The 19,744-nt window shown below is 38.6% G+C and overlaps 1 long non-coding RNA gene across 1 annotated transcript in view; it reads left to right on the forward strand.

Annotated features, from left to right (window-relative positions):
• The window catches only part of LOC102152220, a 77,452-nt gene that overhangs the window by 26,275 nt on the left and 31,433 nt on the right, over nucleotides 1-19,744 (forward strand). The window contains exons 2-3 of the long non-coding RNA XR_005384630.1: nucleotides 7,734-7,854; nucleotides 15,618-15,765. This is a non-coding gene — a long non-coding RNA (uncharacterized LOC102152220). The remainder of the gene's footprint in view (nucleotides 1-7,733; nucleotides 7,855-15,617; nucleotides 15,766-19,744) is intronic.

Raw genomic sequence — 19,744 nt, forward strand, 5'->3', positions numbered from 1 at the left:
GTGGGCAGAGGAGTAGAGGCAGAAAGAGAGAGAAAATCTCAAGCGGACTCCACACTGACAGAGTAGCCTGACATGGGGCTTGAGCTCATGGCTCTGAGATCATAACCTAAGGCAAAATCAAGAGCTGGCCCCTTCCTGACTGAGCCACCCAGGGGCCCCTTGACTATTGATATTTCAAGATACACACTTATGGGTATAAGATATGGATCTTAAAATGTCATTATTTAGACAACTGTCAGATCCTAAAAGACCGAGTCAAGATTATCAATACTTTTTTTAGTTCTGAAGAGGACACCTCACAAAAGCAGGACATTGAACTAATTTCTAATATTCAAGTAGGAGAGAAATCTAATTTTGAGAATATTTTTAGTGGGTTTTGTTTTTGTTTTTGTTTTCTGATTGGGTAGATGAGAAAACCTTTTTTTTCTTTTTTCTTGATCTCCCCCTAGCTCTCAATTTAGTAGACTCTGCTTTTGCAGATTGAAATAAAACATTTTCTAAATGGTAATTTATTCTCCCTGAGGCTTCAGAATTCAGGAACCAATACTTTCCTGAGTCTTTTAGCTTATTTTTTATGGCAATGATAATTAGCTGTGCCAGTTCAGTAAGAATCTGTCCTTCTTTTTACCAGGACACAATTAGATAAATTGATTATGCAATCAAGACCATACCAGGAAGTTTCATACTGTAAGAGAATAAATCTCATTTCATCAGTTCTGACAAGTTGTACTTCAAAGGTGAAGCCAATGCCCATAAAACAGTCCCAGAAAATTGGTCTGATATGGTTCCAGAGCTTATAGGCTGTAAATAACGTCACTCCTTGGCAGCCCAGAAATCTTATTATATGTTAGGGACCTTGAGGAGAGAAGAATCTACCCAAATTTATAGATTCTACTGGTAAACTTTGTTGAGATAAATTTCTGAGATTTAGTTTCTTGGTCTCAGAATAAAACAGCCAATAAGAACAATTCAAAAACTATCTGTAAAATAATAGAAGTTATTGAAAATAAATCTGAGACTATGAAATTTACAGAGAAGTTAATTTTCTGGCTGGGTCGTTGTTCACACTAATGGTTCTAAATGAGCTGACCTCAGCAAGGAAGCTTTGTGGTTAATTAACACCTCAAGCTACACCCACATGCCAAGATAAAATAAGACCAGCCTTCTCTTGTCTTCAAGAATAATCGTGGGGATTATTTGTTTGGTGTCTGTAGTTTGTGAGTTCAAGTGAATTGGAAAATAGTTTATGCCCACTGGAGAGAACACATTTTTTGGTCGGTACTAGTAATTTTGGTTATTTCTGACACTAGAACCAGATTTAACATCCTGTTTCCCTAATTAATTAATAAGCTAAATAAAATTTTAGCACATTTTGACTCAACATTTGTATTAATGTTTTTCAGCCTTTTCAAAATGACACATTGTCAAAAATATAACTAAATCCAGTTTAGGTTTTACACCTAGCTTTTCATAATTTTATTGTGATTAATAGTTTTTAGCTAGGGGATTCTACTCTGGCATAAAGATTGCTTAACTTTTCTTCTTAAACCATTAGCTTTTAAAATCTTAAAGGAGGACAGCTTGGGTGGCTCAATGGTTTAGCACCGCCTTCAGCCCATGGCGTGATCCTGGAGACCTGGGATCGAGTCCCATGTTGGGCTCCCTGCATGGAGCCTGCTTCTCCCTCTGCCTGTGTCTCTGCCATTCTCTCTCTCTCTCTCTCTCTCTTTCTCTCTGTCTCTCATGAATAAATAAATAAAATCTTTTTAAAAAATAAAGTAAACTCTTAAAGGAAACACTGTTGTAATAGTTGCCTTGTTCTTGGTCCTGGAAATTTCTGTGATGTTAAATGAGAGTAAAAGATTTTATTTCTCTAAATCGATTGGTTAATTTAGATTATCACTCTATTTGAACCTAAAAGCATCATATCTGTTTCTTGGTAATTTATTGTTTCTTTGCTTATCTTAAGTTTGCAACAGTATTTTACAATTAATAAATTCATTGCTAACTTTGATATTTACATTCACTTATAGTCATTTTTACATTAAAAAAAACCTGATAAATCATACTTTTTGAAGTATGATGTGATACTATCTAGGAGCAATTATAATTGGGTAAATGATAGCTGGCACTAGAGATAGAGGAGTAAATATCAATGGCTGAGTATAGAATGTGATCATTAGGAGCACTAGACAGACAGTGATATTAGCCATAACAAGTTTTTAAAAAAATTTTCATGCTATTTCTGGTAAATTGGAACATGGGAAAAAACAAATATGTATATATCGTGCTTTATTTTTTTTTTAATTTTTATTTATTTATGATAGTCAGAGAGAGAGAGAGAGAGAGAGAGAGGCGGAGACATAGGCAGAGGGAGAAGCAGGCTCCATGCACCGGGAGCCTGACGTGGGATTCGATCCCGGGTCTCCGGGATCTCGCCCTGGGCCAAAGGCAGGCGCCAAACCGCTGCGCCACCCAGGGATCCCTCGTGCTTTATTTTTAGTTTTCTTATAGACTGTCTTTCATTTTGATGTACATAATAAAACCAGTAACAATATTTTATTTTTTTTAAAAGATTTTATTTATTTATTCATGAGAGACACACACACACACGCACACAGAGAGGCAGAGACACAGGCAGAGGGAGAAGCAGGCTCCATGCAGGGAGCCCAACATGGGACTTGATCCCGGGTCTCCAGGATCAGGCCCTGGGCTGAAGGCAGCGCCAAACCGCCAAGCCACCCGGGCTGCCCAGTAACAATATTTTAAATAAGTTAAATATTTAAATGCTTAAATTGTATTTTGTCAAATGATATGTCATTTGTTCTTACCTGTCTTATTCTAGGAAGAGACTTTATAAGATGGATAGAAGAGTCGGTCTTGATTAGCCAATAAGTCTTCATGACCATCAATTTTCCCCAGTAAATCTTAGACACCAAACTATAATTTAAGTAATTACTATGGCATTTGGTTAATTGCTTAGCCAAGAAACTCTTCTAGTCAGTTACTAACAAGCAAAAACAACAGGATATAACTCCTTATTTTTAATTTAAAAAAATAGCAATTAAATTCAGCAAATGACAGGTTAAATTCTTTTATTACACGATAAACGCAAAAGCTGAGACCCTATAACAGATGACATTTTACTAGTATTTCCCAGGTAAACGTAGAGTGAAAGTAAGAAATTGCCAGTAAATAAAACCAATATTTTACATCATTTTCAAAGAAAATATATTCATTCAGAAGTGTTACAGTTAGAACACCTGAGTGGCTCAGTGGTTGAGCATCTGCCTTTGGCTTGGGTTGTGATCTTGGGGTCCTGGGATCAAGTTTCTGATCAGGTTCCCAACAGGGGTCCTACTTCTCTCTCTGCCTATGTCCCTGCCTCTCTCTGTGTGTCTGTCATGAATAAATAACTAAAATCTTGGGACGCCTGGGTGGCTCAGTGGTTGAATGTCTGCCTTCGGCTTGGGTTCATGATCCCGGAGTCCCAGGATCGAGTCCTGCATTAGGCTCCCTGCATGGAGCCTGCTTCTCCCTCTGCCTTGTCTCTGCCCCTCTCTGTGTGTGTCTAAATAAATAAATAAATAAATAAATAAATAAATAAATAAATAATAAAGTCTTAAAAAATAAAATAAAATCTTAAAAAGAGGAATATTACATTTATTAAGGGATATCTTGAATCATACTTTTTTACCTGAAGTCACATTACTATATATTTGGTTGGTGTTCCATTTGGCAAGACTTCAGGATGTCAGTTTCTGCTTTGGATATTGGTTGACTGCATGATGAATATGGAAGAAAGTGTGTCCTAAATTTCCTTGGAACCGTGGGAGAAAGTTCAACTATGTGATGTTTTTTCTACATATATTATTTTGTATTTGACGTACTCCTAATTATGTTGAGAGAGCTAACATTTCCATTGTTATAAAAGCTTATATTTTCTGTCTATATAATTTTCTCAGAAGCATAGAATAAAGAGCCTGGACAGGGTTGAAATTCTATCATGTCCTATAATGGTCAGTGTGAAGTAACAAGTGAAAAATTGATTAGGTTGGCTTCCGACTGGCCATAGTATTTTAAATCAGGACTGCTTAGGGAGGTAAGGGATAATGTATTTGCTGTGGTTGTAGGGTGGAAAATTCATTATGGTACAGACGTGCAAAGAATGCGTGGGGCTTTTTATTTATCTATAACTGATAAAATTTTTCTGAGCCTTCAGTTCATTTAGCAGGAGTAATTATAGTAGGGATCAAAACTTCAGTTTGCCAGTTCAATGTATATCATTTTCTTTCACTTTACACAGTCTCTTTCTAGTTAAAAACAATTTGATTATGTAAACATTTAGTCAAATAAAAACCAACTCTTTATCGAGACTATTTGTCCTGTACCTTCCCTCTTTATAAGAGGGAATCTAGATGAGGGGAAAGTTTAGGATCTTCATTGGAGAGGTGGAGTGCCTCATGATGGTCTTTGTGTTGGTCTGACTCTTGGATTTACAATGGTTGATGATTGATATCCACTGACTTGTGCTCATGGTCCAGTCCATGAGTGTCTTGCTTGTGTTCATCATTGAAATCTATGGCTAAGAAATTATGGTTTGTTTATCTTGATTAAGTCAGAACTTAATTTTTTTCCCCTGTAATTATGTACTGTCTTGATCCTAGATGGCACTACAGATCTCCTATTTCTTCTGGGTGTGTCTTCCACACCCATGTGTGTGTCTCCCACGTGCTTTCTGGTTGGTCTGGTCTGCCTGCATTGAAGTTTTTTTTTCTAGGAGTGCTTTGATTTCCTCATTGTAACCACTTTTTTTAACCACTTCCCTCCAGTGCCTCGGCATTATTACAGTTTTCCTCTTCCTGTCCCAGTGTCAGTGTGAAGATGGTCTTTGGGTACCCAGTGGGAGATGGGCCAAAGCTCCTGCTTCTGGCTTTCCTTTCAACCTAATTAATATCCCACCTCCCGTGATGTTAACTCTGAAAGAGTTAGGCAGATAGCACACATCCAACGGGTTATTTTCTCTGCTTCTTTTTCTTCTCAATATTACCTTTCCTGGAAGAGAAAGGCTTTCTGCTCCTTCCTTTCTGAAAGATACTTGCTGATGCCAGATCACGGATTTCCTTTTCCTTATGACCTATAATAAAATTTGGCCAACCAGTTTGCTCAACCTTGTTCTTAATATATTAATAGGAGGGAAAGATATTGGGAAAATATTTTGTTTCTTAATAAATTTTGATACTCAAGCCTATTGGCTAGCTGAGAAATTACACTTTGGTTTTCAAAAGCTGAAGATTTTCTTTCTTTCTTTCTTTCTTTTTTTTAAGATTTTATTTATTCATGAGAGACACACAGAGAGAGGCAGAGACATAGGCAGAGGGAGAAGCAGGCTCCTTGCAGGGAGCCCAATGCAGGACTCGATCCCAGGACCCTGGGATCATGACCTGAGCTCAAGGCAGATGCTCAACCACTGAGCCACCCAGGTACCCCAAAAGCTGAATGTTTTCTTGTTTTTTGGATTTCTGCTGTAATCCTCATAACTATCCTGAAGGCAAATGGATGCCTCCAAAACCATTTGTTTATTCTTTCATACAGCAAAAAGTTATCGAGCATATGTTATGTGTTCAGTTCAGTTTCAGGTGTTTGTATGCTAGCGGAAAAGGTGAACAATACATGAGAGAGATAAGGAAGGTATTACAAAGTGATAAATTCTATGGAGAAGACTGAAGCAGAAAAGGACAAGTGGAACTGTTGGGTGGAGAAGTTGTGCTATTCTCCATAGTGGGGGAAAGGCTTCATTGAGAAAGTGACTCCTGAGAAAAATGTGAAGGAATTGAAGGAATTAGTCATCTGATATCTGGGGAAGAATAGTAAATTCAAAGGCTTAAGGGTAGATAGTGTGTCTGTTTGGAACAAGAAAGTGGTAGGAGATGAGGTCAGAGAGGTAATGGGTAGTTAGAACATATAGGGCCTTGTAAGTTAGAGTTGGACTTTGATTTTTACGTAGGGTGGGTCAGGAACCCCTTGGAGGTTTTTTTTTTTTTTTTTTTAAGATTTTATTTATTTATTTATGACAGACACACAGAGAGAGGCAGACACAGGCAGAAGGAGAAGCAGGCTCCATGCAGGGAGCCCGATGTGGGACTCAATCCCAGGACTTCAGGATCAGGCCCTGACTCAAAGGCAGATGCTCAACCACTGAGCCACCCAGGTGTCCCACCACTGGAGGCATTTACGTGAGGCATGACATGATCTGATGCAAGTTTTTAAGTCTGTAGGAAGGTAAGCAAGAACATGAGGAGGGCATTGGAAGTTATTGCAGTAATACAGATGAGGGATGATGGTGGCTTAAACCAAGCCTCTGGCTGTGAAGAAGTAGCTAAATTCTGGCTATATTTTGAAATTAGAAACATCGAAATTTGACTATAAACCAGACATAGAAAGTTAAAGAAAGAAAAGAATCAAGAATGGCACTGAGAATTTGGCACTGAAAACTTGAAAATGGAATTGTATTCAACTAAAAAGTAAAATGAGCATATTTGATGTATGGGGGGAGGGGATATCAGGAGTCCAATTTGGACATGATAAGTTTAAAATGTCTGTTAGACATCCATGTGAGGATGTTAAGTCATCAACAGTTAGATCTATAGGTCAACATCCAAGGGAGAAGTTGGGTTGGAGATGTACATTCTTTACATTATTACCATATAGTCTTTCTTTCTTTTTTTTTTTTCCATATAGTCTTTTTTACCTAAGAGTAATAAAAGCTTGCCTTACTTGAGAGGAAAAGGAAAAAACAAACAAACAAACAAACAAACAAACAAACAAAAAAACAGTAAATTTAAAGAAGTTAATGGAATGCCTGAAAACCAAACCAAAAGTTCTAATTGTAGATTTTAATGAACGCTTTAAAGCCCTCTCCAACTAGAGATGTAGAAGTAAAAAAGATCAGAGAAGGATCTTACTCAACAGTTCTTCATAATTAACAGTATTCAGATTGTTCTTAAGTTTCAGTTATCTGCTTGACTTGTTCCTTCACCTTCTTCAAGTCATTGCTCAATTATTTCTCTCTTAATGAGGCAAGGTTGACCACTGTATTTCGATTTCAGCCTAATTGTTTTACTGTTGTCATTCCAAATCTCCTTAAACTGCTTTATTTTGTTTTTTATCAATAGTATTTGTCACTTTCTTAAATATGATGTGATTTTCTTATGTTTGTTCATTGTTACGTTGTTTAGCTTGTATATAGCTTTCAATCCTACTGGCCTCGCCTATAATTCTGGCTTTGGCAGTGGTCACTGGTTCCCTGAGCGCTTTGACCAGCTTCATGTGGTTGCAGCCTGATTCAGGCACGCAGTGCCTTACCTCAGACTCACATCTTAAATTCCTGTCTTAGGGCTTCTCTGACAGTGCAGACTACCTTTGGGAACCTGCTGGGTACAAAATTAGCGTAACCTGAAGGTGGGGGGGACTGGATCCTGTAGAAGGTGGGCATTTTATTCCCTCAGGCAGATGTTCCTGGACACTTTTACAAAGTATCTCATACGTTGTAGAACAAGAGAGTGGGTACAATAATTGATATTTCCACCATCCTTGTATTCACCCTGTCCCTAAATTTTGTTCACTGAGATCATACTAATAAATTATTCACTTATACTTACATAAGTCTTGGTCACAGGCTCTACTTTATGGAGAATTCAGGCACTTATTTTTTTTTCCTTCTACCACTTCAGCTGCTCAAAGATACCTGACACACCGTAAGCATCCAGAAGATTGTCTGGCATCTGACAGGCTCTCAACAAATATGTACTGAATTGAATTGAAAGTAATTTGGTTCTCTAATTACTAAATCAGGTAAGGATTAGGAATTTGTGATTTCAATGCCAAAGTGAAACTATCAAAATGATACATTACCTAATAGTCATTGAGTTAGACCATAGTGGGGATGCCTGGGTGGCTCAGTGGCTGAGCATCTGCCTTTGGCTCAGGTCATGATCCCAGGGTCCTGGGATTGAGTCCTACATCAGGCTCCCCAGAGGGAGCCTGCTTCTCTCTCTACCTATGTCTCTGCCTTTCTATCTGTGTCTCTCATGAATAAATAAATAAAATCTTAAAAAAAAAAAGAATTAGACCATAGGGGAATTCAAACAGAATTCTCTATGGCAATAAAGAGTAGGTGTTGGGATGCTTGGGTGGCTCAGTGGTTGAGTGCCTGCCTTAGGCCCAGGGTGTGATCCTGAGGTCCTGGGATCGAGTCCCACGTTGGGCTCCCTGCAAGGAGCCTGCTTCTCTCTCTAGAATAGGTATAATAATTATCTCTAGTTCAAAAGGTTGTGAAGATTAAGTGCATTTATATATGTGTATGTATACATATATATACACACTTGAGTGGCTTAGTCAGTTGAGTGGCTGACTCTTGATTTCAGATCAGGCCACGATTTCAGGGTTCTGGAATTGAGCCCTACTTTGGGCTCCATGTTCAGTGGGAAGACTGCTTGAGGTTCTTACTCTCCCTCTCTCTCTCTGCTCCTCTCCCCACTTGCACACACATTCTCTTTCTAAAATCAATCAATTATATATATATATATAGGATATATATATATATATATCCTATATATATATATAGGATTTGGCATGTATAATATCCATGCCATACAGTAACATGCTTGAATATATACAACATACAAAACTACAATTATTATTATTGTTGCTGTTATTATTGATTTCCACCACACATATTATGGAGACTCAGCATCAAAATAAGTGGACATTCCCACCCTTCAAGTAAGTCTAACCAAAGTTTTCTCACCACTTTCTTGTATTTTGCTTGTTTTCAGTTACAATTAGCATTTACTCTAATAAACGTGAAAAACAATATAGAAATATATAAAGTTCCACAATATGTTCCATTGCCATAGCTCTACTGAAGGTTCATTTTATTTGAGTATAACTTTGTTTGCTGATACTATCAGCCCAACTTATAAATGAATTAATCAATTCATAACAAATACCATCATTACAATGAATATTATATACTAATCTACCCTTCGGCCCCAATGCAAAGTTCAGACAACTTATTTTGCCACTGTTAAGCTTATGGACAGAATATCAAACTAAATCTCAGAATCCTGGAATTTTATCATTTGTGAGATACAGATTGCTATGCCTACCCCATCAATTTTGAGGGAGAATTAAATGTCATAATGTTCATAGAGAGAGGGGCCTGGCACAGGCTCCTCTGGCATGTAGTTGAAGATCAATAGCACTGATTGAAATCAATGCTAATTGGAATAGCACTAATTAGAATCCCATCCATACTCCATACTTCTCAGAACTTGTTGATGTGATTTTCCTAAGAAGATTCAAACACAAAGTTTTAGCTCTACAAATGTCTAATTAGTACTTGGTGAACAGAACTCACTTTCATGAAAATAAATGTTCCAGAGATGAATGTTAGGTATTGAAAGCTTTTTATTAACCATAACAGCACCAGTTACAGAGTTATTTCAGCTGCACTTCAATTTGTAATTTAATTTAATAAATCACAATGAGAATTACTAAAAAGCAACCTAATCTGAGTTCTTTAAATTCTTTTAACTTGGCATTAAATGCTAAAGAAATGCATTTAGTAAGAAAGCTTCTTGTAAGGCATAATACCTTGATTGAGATATAACCTGTGATTTACAAAGTTTAAACTTATAATACATGCTCAGTGTTTTTTTTTTTTTTTTTTTGAAGATTATTTATTTATTTGAGAGAAAGAAAATGAGGCGGGGACAGCAGAGGGAGAGGGAGAAGCAGACTCCCCTTTGAGCAGGAAGCCCAATGTCAGCTCCATCCCAGGACCCCGAGAGCATGACTTGAGCTGTCCAGGTGCCCCCTGAGTGTGATTTTTTAAGGTAATAAAGATAAGGTAATGAATGGAAAACTAGACTTGGTGTTAAAAAATTAATCTCTAACTGGATGACCTTGACTTAATCTTCACTTTGGAAGCCTATAAAATATGTGGTTATGGGGATGTAAAAGGAGATTATAAACAGATATCTTCTATTTTCTTGACTGGTGTTTTTGCCAAAAAACTCTATAAGGAAGGTCTTACCTACAGTCAAGACATTATTACTTTAGGAGTTGGGAACTTCAAGTGAGATTCAAAATAGCAGAGTACTTCCATGAATATGAAGGAGGAAAGAGGACTGCTTAGTTTCATTGCAGACAGCTGCCAACTTGAAGATGCGCTACAGTCTTTTTCTATTATAAGGTGATTTATGAATATCATTATAAATCCAGTTTAGCACTTTTACTGCTTTAAGTGCCATAAACTCATGGGATCTGTAACCTCACATGTAATAAAATTCAAAAAAGATGAGAAAAACATGATTTCCAATCATTCAGCCCTCTAATATGAATTTATTTACGATCACTTTGACTCCTGAAACTAGCTAGTCTTAATCACAAGTGAGATAATTTCGCATAATCAAATTGTACCTTTTTACATCAGGGCTCATTACGTGCCTGAGGCAAAGCAGGTATCAAATTAAACACTAGTAAATTCCAGTGACTTCATTTAGGGAAAATGATTATCTCTAAAGTAAACCAAAATACTGGAAGAAAACACATAACGTTTTACAAAGAGGTTTCTGAACTTTGAAACAAACTAGCATTTTGCTTGAAATAATACTGAATAATTACGGAAAACATTTGTGTCAGTATAAAAACTCACTAAAAGCATTTTCAGAATAATCCTTCAAAAATATGATCCTAGAATCTAAATTATCCCTTTCGGCAAACCTAAGAACGTATTTCGATGATCTAAAGCTACAATGTTAAAATTTCAAAAAAACCCAAATCCCAGAAAAGGAGATGAGAGTACTGTATGAAGTCTAAACTGTTTGGGGTTATCATTTTTCAAAGGTGTTTCCTGCCCAGTTTTAAATGTCAGGTGCCAAAAATGATAAGCAAACAATTCTGTCAATAGACCACTTATGTCCCTTACTCTGTTCTTCTCGAAGTGACAAAGTGCCTTGATTCCAGCAGCGATTCCCCAGTCTGCTTTCGCCTTGGGTTTCCGTTGTGACCATTAACTGCTGAAACTGAGCCCAGAGTCCACGATCACAAGATCTGAATGTTGCAAGGGATCCTAAAGAGGTGAATTAACTCATCCCTCTGCCTCTAGGAAGGGAAAACTGGCCCCAGATACTTCCAGAGGAATAATTTTGCATCCTAATGAGAGGGAAAGACTAAGTAGTGGGAATTTCCTTCCGAAACTCGGTTGCATACTTTTGGCCTATTTCTATGCTAATGCTGTTGCAACAGCAAGTAAATGTTCTGAAGTGTACATGGGCGGTGCCTCCCCACACAGCCAGATTAGCACATGACTCGGCTTAGGCATGTAGCTGTTACAGATTCATTAATTTGCCTGAGAAAATTCCTTTTATGGATTAAACAACCCCTTGGACTAGAACCATTTTTATACATCTTATTTTACATGACTAAATGTTTCTACTCTCAGTATTTTTCCATCTCTCCCTTCCCTTCAACTTCCTTCTCCATTCTTCCACTTTTCTTTCCTGTGGTCCTCTTTCTCCCTGGCCTGCTCTCTACCCTCCACCCTGCCTAACCACACCACTAAGCTTGACGGTTAGCTCATTACCTTGGCACCGTCTTTCCCCTGACCTTTTATATTCTGTTGGATGCCAGATTCTGGAATTAATGCTTTAAAAATGACTCCCAAATCAGTACCTCTTTTCCATTCTGTTGCTGCTGTCTCACTTCAGGCTCTTATGTTCGGCTTGGATATAATTTCCCTATTGGTCTCCTTGCTTTGGTTTCTTTCCAGCTCCCAAGTATGTTGTGTGCGCTGCCGTCAGAATGGTCAGCATGAAGCACAGCTCGGACTTAATCCTGCATTGAAACCTTCACTGCTGCCACGTTACCTGCCCAGGCATCCAAACCCCTTGACCTGGCTCTTATACCCGTCTTCCCTCCCCCACTGCCAACACCCATCTTATGACCCGGTTCCAACCTAACTTTCTAGAGTTACCATTTGCTTTTTGCTTTTAATGTGGGTGACAGTCTGCCCGAACCATATTAAATTTGCTGAACACACTACACTTTAAACTTTCTTACATATTTTTCTCTAATTCTATGTTTTTGCAATCTTGCAATCTTGTTTCCTTCATCTAAGATTTTCTTCTTCCAATATTTACCTATTGAAACCTGACTCCTCCTTCAGTTCCTAACCAATCAACCAACTAACCAATTAACCAAACAATAACAGCAGCTATGCTTTATTAGACTCTCCTAACTTATCCAGACATTCTGAATACTTAGCCCCTGATCCCCACCCAAACACGTACTGGGAAGATATTATTATGACCATTTCACAGGTAAAGAAACCGCAATACGGAAATGTTAGTGGTTTTTATCCTAGGCTGCATAGTTAATAAGTGGGATGTTAACACATCCTGGTAGTTATCAACCTAATATTCTTTCTTCCTTTAGCAGAACTCTTATTTTTATTTTTTGGAAGGGGTATTAACAGTGTGACCAGCTAAAACAAGAAGACATCAAAAACTACGTATCTCAATTTCCCTGATAACAGGGACTCTTTCTCTCTTTTTCTTTCTTTCTTTCTTTCTTTCTTCTTTCTTTCTTTCTTTCTTTCTTTCTTTCTTTCTTTCTTCCTCTCTCTTTCTTTTCTTGTCTCTTCTTTTTTTTCTTTTCTTTTCTTTTCTTTTCTTTTCTTTTTTTCAGAGAGAAAGAGAGAGAGGAGGGGGGAGAGGAAGTGGAAGAAACAGAGAGACCTCTTAAGCAGGCTCTGCCCCCAGCACAGAGCCCAACTTGGGGCCCAAATTCATGACCCTGAGATCATGACCTGAGCTGAAATCAACAGTCAGATGCCTAACCAACAGAACCATCCAGGTACCCCTTGGACTCTTTCAACATACTTCTAGCCAAGGAGACCTAAATGGTAGTCTGCTGAGAGTTTTGGCAACATTTTCTTGTCTCTTCCATGGCTTGTTCTTTTTCTTTATCCTTTAGAAAGCAGGGCTGAGATGCCTGGGAAGCGAGAATCGTCTGGGAACTATCAGGGTGACAGAGCACTAAGGAAGGGAGAACAGGAAGATGAAAAAGTCTGAGAGGTTGACGGCTCTGAGAGTTGCTGCACTGATGCCTGTCCAGAAATTCTTGTTGGGTAGAAAGATGAAAGTTTAATTTGATTAATTTGTGCATTGGGTTTTCATTTGCTGATACATGAGCACAATTTCCAACTGGTGCATGATGGAAATGGGTTTCACACCTATGCTCTGTCTCCTGGATTATTCTTTGGATTCCATCATCACTGGCCCTGTCATGATGTACATTAAGCCTTACCTGAATCCCCAGCTCAGAAATAAGATATCGGGGGCACTTGGGTGGCTCAGTGGTTGAGCGTCTGCCTTCAGCTCAGGTCATGGTCCCAGGGTCCTGGGATTGAGTCCCACATCCCCGTGGGGAGCCTGCTTCTCCCTCTGCCTGTGTCTCTGCCTCTCTCTCTCTCTGTGTCTCTCATGAATAAATAAATAAAATCTTTTTTTTAATTTATTCATGAGAGAAGCAGAGACACAGGCAGAGGGAGAAGCAGGCTCCATGCAGGGAGCCCGACGTGGGACTCGATCCCAGGTCTCCAGGATCACGCCCTGGGCCTAAGGCAGTGCTAAACTACTGAGCCACCTGGACTGCCCATAAATTAAAAAAAAAAAAAAAAAGAAAGAAAAAGAAAAGAAATAAAATTTTCTTCCTTCTGCATGCCCATTAAATTCTGAGCTAATTTTAAAGCTTTTTATTATTTCCTCTTTTTATTTGGAATTTTTAGTGTCAATTGTAAATTTCTCAGAAGCACAGTCTGCAACTTCCTTCCTTACATGTAAAAAACACTGAATGAATGTTTGCTGTGTTGAATTAAAATCCGTAAAACTCACTGTATAGTTTTCTGTTACCTGAGTTTCCTATGAATTAGTTTTAATCTTCTTTTTTTTTTTAATTTTTATTTATTTATGATAGTCACAGAGAGAGAGAGAGAGAGAGAGAGAGAGAGAGAGAGAGAGAGGCAGAGACACAGGCAGAGGGAGAAGCAGGCTCCATGCAGGGAGCCTGACGTGGGACTCGATCCCAGGTCTCCAGGATCGCACCCTGGGCCAAAGGCAGGCGCTAAACCGGTGCGCCACCCAGGGATCCCAGTTTTAATCTTCTTTAAATTTGGTATAGACATAAATGCAATCCACAGCATACTGAATTGAGCTCCCATTGATTCAGTTAGGAACCAGCATCCCTCAGCTTTTCCTGAGTTTGTGTTTATTGACTCAGGGGTCTGTAGAAACAAGGCCACCAGCATGTGGTTCTCCTAGGCCTCCTCATTTTCCTCCTGAGCTGCTGCCTCTGATGCTGCTGATATAGCCACTCTGCCCATCCCAGACTTACAGGAGGAAATGTTGCATTCACTACCTTTTCAGTCCAGACTGAGACACAGTTCTTCTTCTAATTACTTATTGCACAACTGAGATCAGGATGCATCTTTAAAAACAGTGAAAGAGTAGGGAATGATGCAATGGAAGGAAAACACACAGAATATTTACAACTATTCTAGGCCCAGGCCACTGGCTTCCAGTTTTATTTTCTTGGCAGCCCCATGACCTGGGCAGTTCACCCACCCACCCCCACCAGAATTTCCACAGCTCTCCATGGCTGAAAGTCCACATTGACCGCCCACCCTAGAGAAAGACTAATATTTGTTTCCTTACCCCATTGTAAGGCTTCCTTCCCCTAGGCTTCGTTTCTTCTTTTCCCAAGATTGATAATGGCAATATTAATTTCTTTTAAGGGACACCCAGGTCTCACTCATGGTAGCCTCTGTCCCTGACTTGTTTTATCACTCAAAGTTGGTTTGATTTGACTTATTCTGATATCTGCAGATACTTTGTTATATGAATACATATATTCATATAACAAAACCTGATTATAGTCTGAGTATAGTATACAGATTGCATTTGGGATATGGGACATCATAATTGGTTTCCGATAGCTGATGAATTTTCTCAATGACACCTAACATTGTCATTGTTAATTTTGTCAATTGCTGGTGACACTGAGATAGTGTCACTAGTTATCACAAATAACAATTTAAATTTTAAAACGTGATGGTAAAGTCTCAATTTCAAGTGGCTCAAAGATCTAGGAAGTGAGTATAGATAAAATTTTAAGACATTTTGTGGAGAAGGAAATAAATAGGTGTCAGGCCTGGGGTTGGAACTTGAGGGAGTGTTAGGGATCAGGTTTATATGAAATAAAGAAATATGAAGAAGGAAGAGGAGGGCAGAAAGGAGGAGATGTGAAATGAAAAGGAGAAAGGAGAGGAGGAGAAAGAGAAGGAAAGAAGATGCAAGAAATAAAAAGAGAAAGACCTTTCTAGTTAAAAAATATGATTAATTCCACTGGTTAGTTTATGATTTTATACTATTTATGATCACTTATTATCAACTTCAAACTGAGATATTATAAATAACACGTTCTGATTTTAAACTACTGTAGTAGAAAGTTGTAAAACATATTATTATTTTGCATCTTTTGAAAAATGAAAGACTCCAAATTGTGCTCCATGGGGCTGAGGCAAGAAGTTGTCAAGCTATTTGGCCTTGGAATTCAGTCATCGAGAGAGCTGCCAACTGAGCTCCGCCTTCAACAGGAGAGTGAGTTTGCTTCACTCTTCTCTGACCTCCAGCACAGAAGGTAAGTTGTCCGTAGACTTTGTAAAATTAAGATTGTTCTTCCCTTTAAGGGCAAGACCCCATTTGCTATTTGATCTCTTCCTGGAATCCTAAGGTGATAAAATAGCCACTAACAAGGAAACAAGTAATGAAGAGAAAACAATGATTAATTAATGATGATTTTTATAGATGAATTCATAATGATTGTTGGTTGGTATACAGACTTTCTTGGTTGACTAAGATCAATGTGATAAATTCTTTACATTCTCTCAAGTTCTAGAATATTTTGTATTTTGGCAGGTAAGTTTTTTCAACTTGAGTGATTCTTGAACATTTAGTTTATATTTTTTGAGGTCTTTGGAATATATCAAGTACCATGATCAATACAATTGATTTGTAAGATTAAACTGAAGTCATGTGAGCAACATCCTGGTATTATATGTGATGTACAGTGTTCATGGATAAAAAAAGAAAGCTCAGCTCTCTGTTCATGTACAGAGAGGTTCTCTTCTTTGAAGAGAAATTATTTGGGAATTAAGGTGGAATATGAAGTTGGAAGCGTCCTTTGTGTTTTCTTGTTCCATGCAAGCAGAAAGCCCCTGGAATACAAAGCCTCTGTAGTAACTGCCACCGCCTCTTGCTAGTCTTTCATTTAGCAGAAGAGGAGGTCAAATGATTCTTGAAGAATAGATCCTCATTCCTCTCCTTCCCACCTCTTTCAAGCTCTGGTATCATAGAATTAATGTTAAATTGATAACTATGCCATCTTAAGTAGCTCAGATCTAACAAGCTGAAATTTAGTTGGTTAAATGTAAATACTACTTCCCTCTGTCACCCGCCCCAAATATGATTAGGAAATGCACAGTAAATGTAGAAATGGTATATTAATAATAATTAGTATAAATGTTTTTATTTTTGATACTTCTTTTTTTTTCTACAGTAAGCAGCCATATTTTAATTTTTTTAAAAAAGAGTTTGTTTTTAAAGTAATCTCTACACCCAGTGAAGGGCTTGAACTCCCAATCCTGACATTAAAGGTCTCATGCTCTACTGACTGAGCCAGCCAGGCACTACAGCAGCCATATCTTTATAAGAAAGGTTTAAACATCATTTAAAATTATTTTGAGGGGGGCAGCCTGGGTGGCTCAGCAGTTTAGCGCTACCTTTGGTCCAGGGCTTGATCCTGGTGACCCAGGATCAAGTCCCACGTGTGGCTCCCTGCATGGGCCTGCTTCTCCCTCTGCCTGTGTCTCTGCCTCTTTATCTCTCTCTATGTCTCTCAAGAATAAATAGATAAAATCTTTTTTAAAAATTATTTTGAGGTATACCTTAGTGGTTTAGTTGGTTAAGCAGCTGCCTTTGGCTCAGGTCATGATTCCAGGGTCCTGGGATCGAGCCCTGTATCAGGCTCCCTGATGGATGGGAAACCTGCTTCTCCCTCTCCACTGCTTGTGCTTTCTCATGCTCTCTTTCTCTCACTCACTCAAATAAATAAATAAAATCTTAAAAATAAAATAAAATAATTTTGAAAGCTCATAGTAAAATATTTTCCCCAAATTTCCTGCCTGCAAAAGTTTATGTAATTCTGTGAATAGTGGGATCTGATCTTTGCCATCTTTGGTTCTACAGAAGCCACCCTCGATCTTTCAAAGAGAGGGAATTAATACAGGGACTTCATCATCCAGATGATGGAAAACAGAAAAACTAAACAAGGGGTGGTGGTTAAAGTAACCCAGAGAAGCTCTAATCATTCTTAGTCCAAAAGGACAACAGATGAAGATGTGGTTACCAGAAGCTAATACAATGACTAGCAGTGATTGCTAGGGACAAAGGCTAGGGGTTTGTTTTTAGTAGGAGCTAGAGCCACAGAGGAGACATGGGCACTGTTATTCCTTAGGACACAAGAACAATGTCCTCATTTCTCCTTGTAAGGAAAGCTGTTAGGATAATGAAATCTTACTTGTGTCTTTCAAAGTTTTCTTCAGTGTTTTGATCCTGCAAACAGGAAATAGCCATGAGCTAAACTGAATTTTGTTCAATAATGATAGTCTGCAAGGTCCGAGTCAGTAAATGAAAGACTGGTTCATAAGATATCAGATATTTATCGATGTGTAAGCAAGGTTGTCTTTTTATCCTTTTTTTACATTATAATATAAAATAATAATTTTGTGCAAATTTTGCAAGACTTTTACTTATGCCCTCCCACTTGTCACTCTGTAGTATAGAGAATAGAAAGTTAATAACAGCTGTATTTTTTATACTTTCCATGTGCAAAACTCTGTTCTAAGAGCTTTATATGTATTAATGCTCTTAATTCTCAAAGCAATCTTCTTATGAGGTAAGTAGTATGATTAACCCTTTTATGGAAGAGGAAGTTGAAGTACAGAGAGGTTTGCTAAGGGCACAGTATCATATATAGATGACATGGTCATGTTTCAGGGTACGAGAAATGGCCTTTGCGATCAGCTATGGTATGTGATTACTGCCACAGAAAAAAGGTCCTCAGATAAATGGACACTGATTTGGAACACTCAAATGGAACACTGATTTCTTGTAGACGTTGCCCACATGCCAGCACCTTCAACCAAGCCACCATCCTCTCTTACCTATACCACTACGGTGGACTCTGGACTTATCTTGTCCCTCCCGTACTTAACCTCTTCAGTCCTTATTCTGCAGGGCAACCAGAAGAACCTTTTAAAAGCACAATTCCTCTTCTCAAAGCCTTCCACTGGTTGTCCATTGTTAGTTGTTAGCAACATTACTTAAAAATACTGTATGATGGTTTCATTGGGCAGGCATCACCCAGGGAGTTGGAAGGGCCGTTGCTTTCCTGCTGTGACCGGGCAACCATTTACCTACCTATCTTCACCTGAAAGGACATTGTTTTTACTTTTCTTATACTCAGGCCATGAGCAAGCTCTGTAAATGAGTCAGAAAATCCTGAAAGTATCCTCACCGTCTACCTATGAGTAGGGCATTGATCCCTGGGCAGCAGTTTCAGAAAGTCTGCAGACTTGAATGTTCGACTCGACTCATCCCTAGAGACCCCCTGAGGGCTTGTGAGTCTGCTGAAGCTTCTGGCAAAGTGACAGCCATTTTGTTACGTCTCTCAATGGTGCTATTTGTTTTGGCCTTTCCTGGGTAAATTTGGTGTACAGCCAGGGCAATAAAGGGCACTCTTCAGACTAGAGTTGGAAAAGGCAGCTAGGATGAATCTCTAAGTAGCAGAGAGGGATGTAGGGCAAAGGAAACTGGACACAGATATGAGCTAAAATTCACAACTTACGCACTTATATTTGACCAAACAGCAAAAGCCAAAAGAATGCTACAATGGGCCTTCACAGGCTGGGAGAAATGCTTAGTCCCTGGGGTGCTCTACATTTCATCCCTGTGGCAATGAACCATGCCAGGATTTCAACCTAAGTGCTGCTCCTTTTTTTTTTTTTTTTAATTCATTTATTTATTTATGATAGTCACACACAGAGAGAGAGAGAGAGAGGCAGAGACACAGGCAGAGGGAGAAGCAGGCTCCATGCACCGGGAGCCCGACGTGGGATTCGATCCCGGGTCTCCAGGATCGCGCCCTGGGCCAAAGGCAGGCGCCAAACCGCTGCGCCACCCAGGGATCCCCTTAAGTGCTGCTCTTAACTGGCAAAATATCTTAGGTGTTTCATATGTATGATTAATGAAAAAGAGACAGTCAGTATGATAAGCTTGACACCATCTTTGGCCTGTCTAGTTGCATTCATATTTCTGAGAAGAAAGAAGAATAACTGGTATTTAAATAAAAGGAATATTTAACTGGATGATAAACAAAGGGCATGACAAAATATCTTTGGCAAAAATTATGCTCCCATAGACTAGTTGCAGCTGTTCAAAGTTACTAGAATAACTCAGAAAAAGTTTTTGTTTTTCATTGCTTCATGAAGTTGGCAAAGACGAGCTATGCATGATGACTGCAACTAGAATAATGTTATTGCTAGTTGTCATATTTTAAT

The sequence above is a fragment of the Canis lupus genome, chromosome 36, assembly GCF_011100685.1.
Source record: "Canis lupus familiaris isolate Mischka breed German Shepherd chromosome 36, alternate assembly UU_Cfam_GSD_1.0, whole genome shotgun sequence".
NCBI lineage: Eukaryota > Metazoa > Chordata > Mammalia > Carnivora > Canidae > Canis > Canis lupus.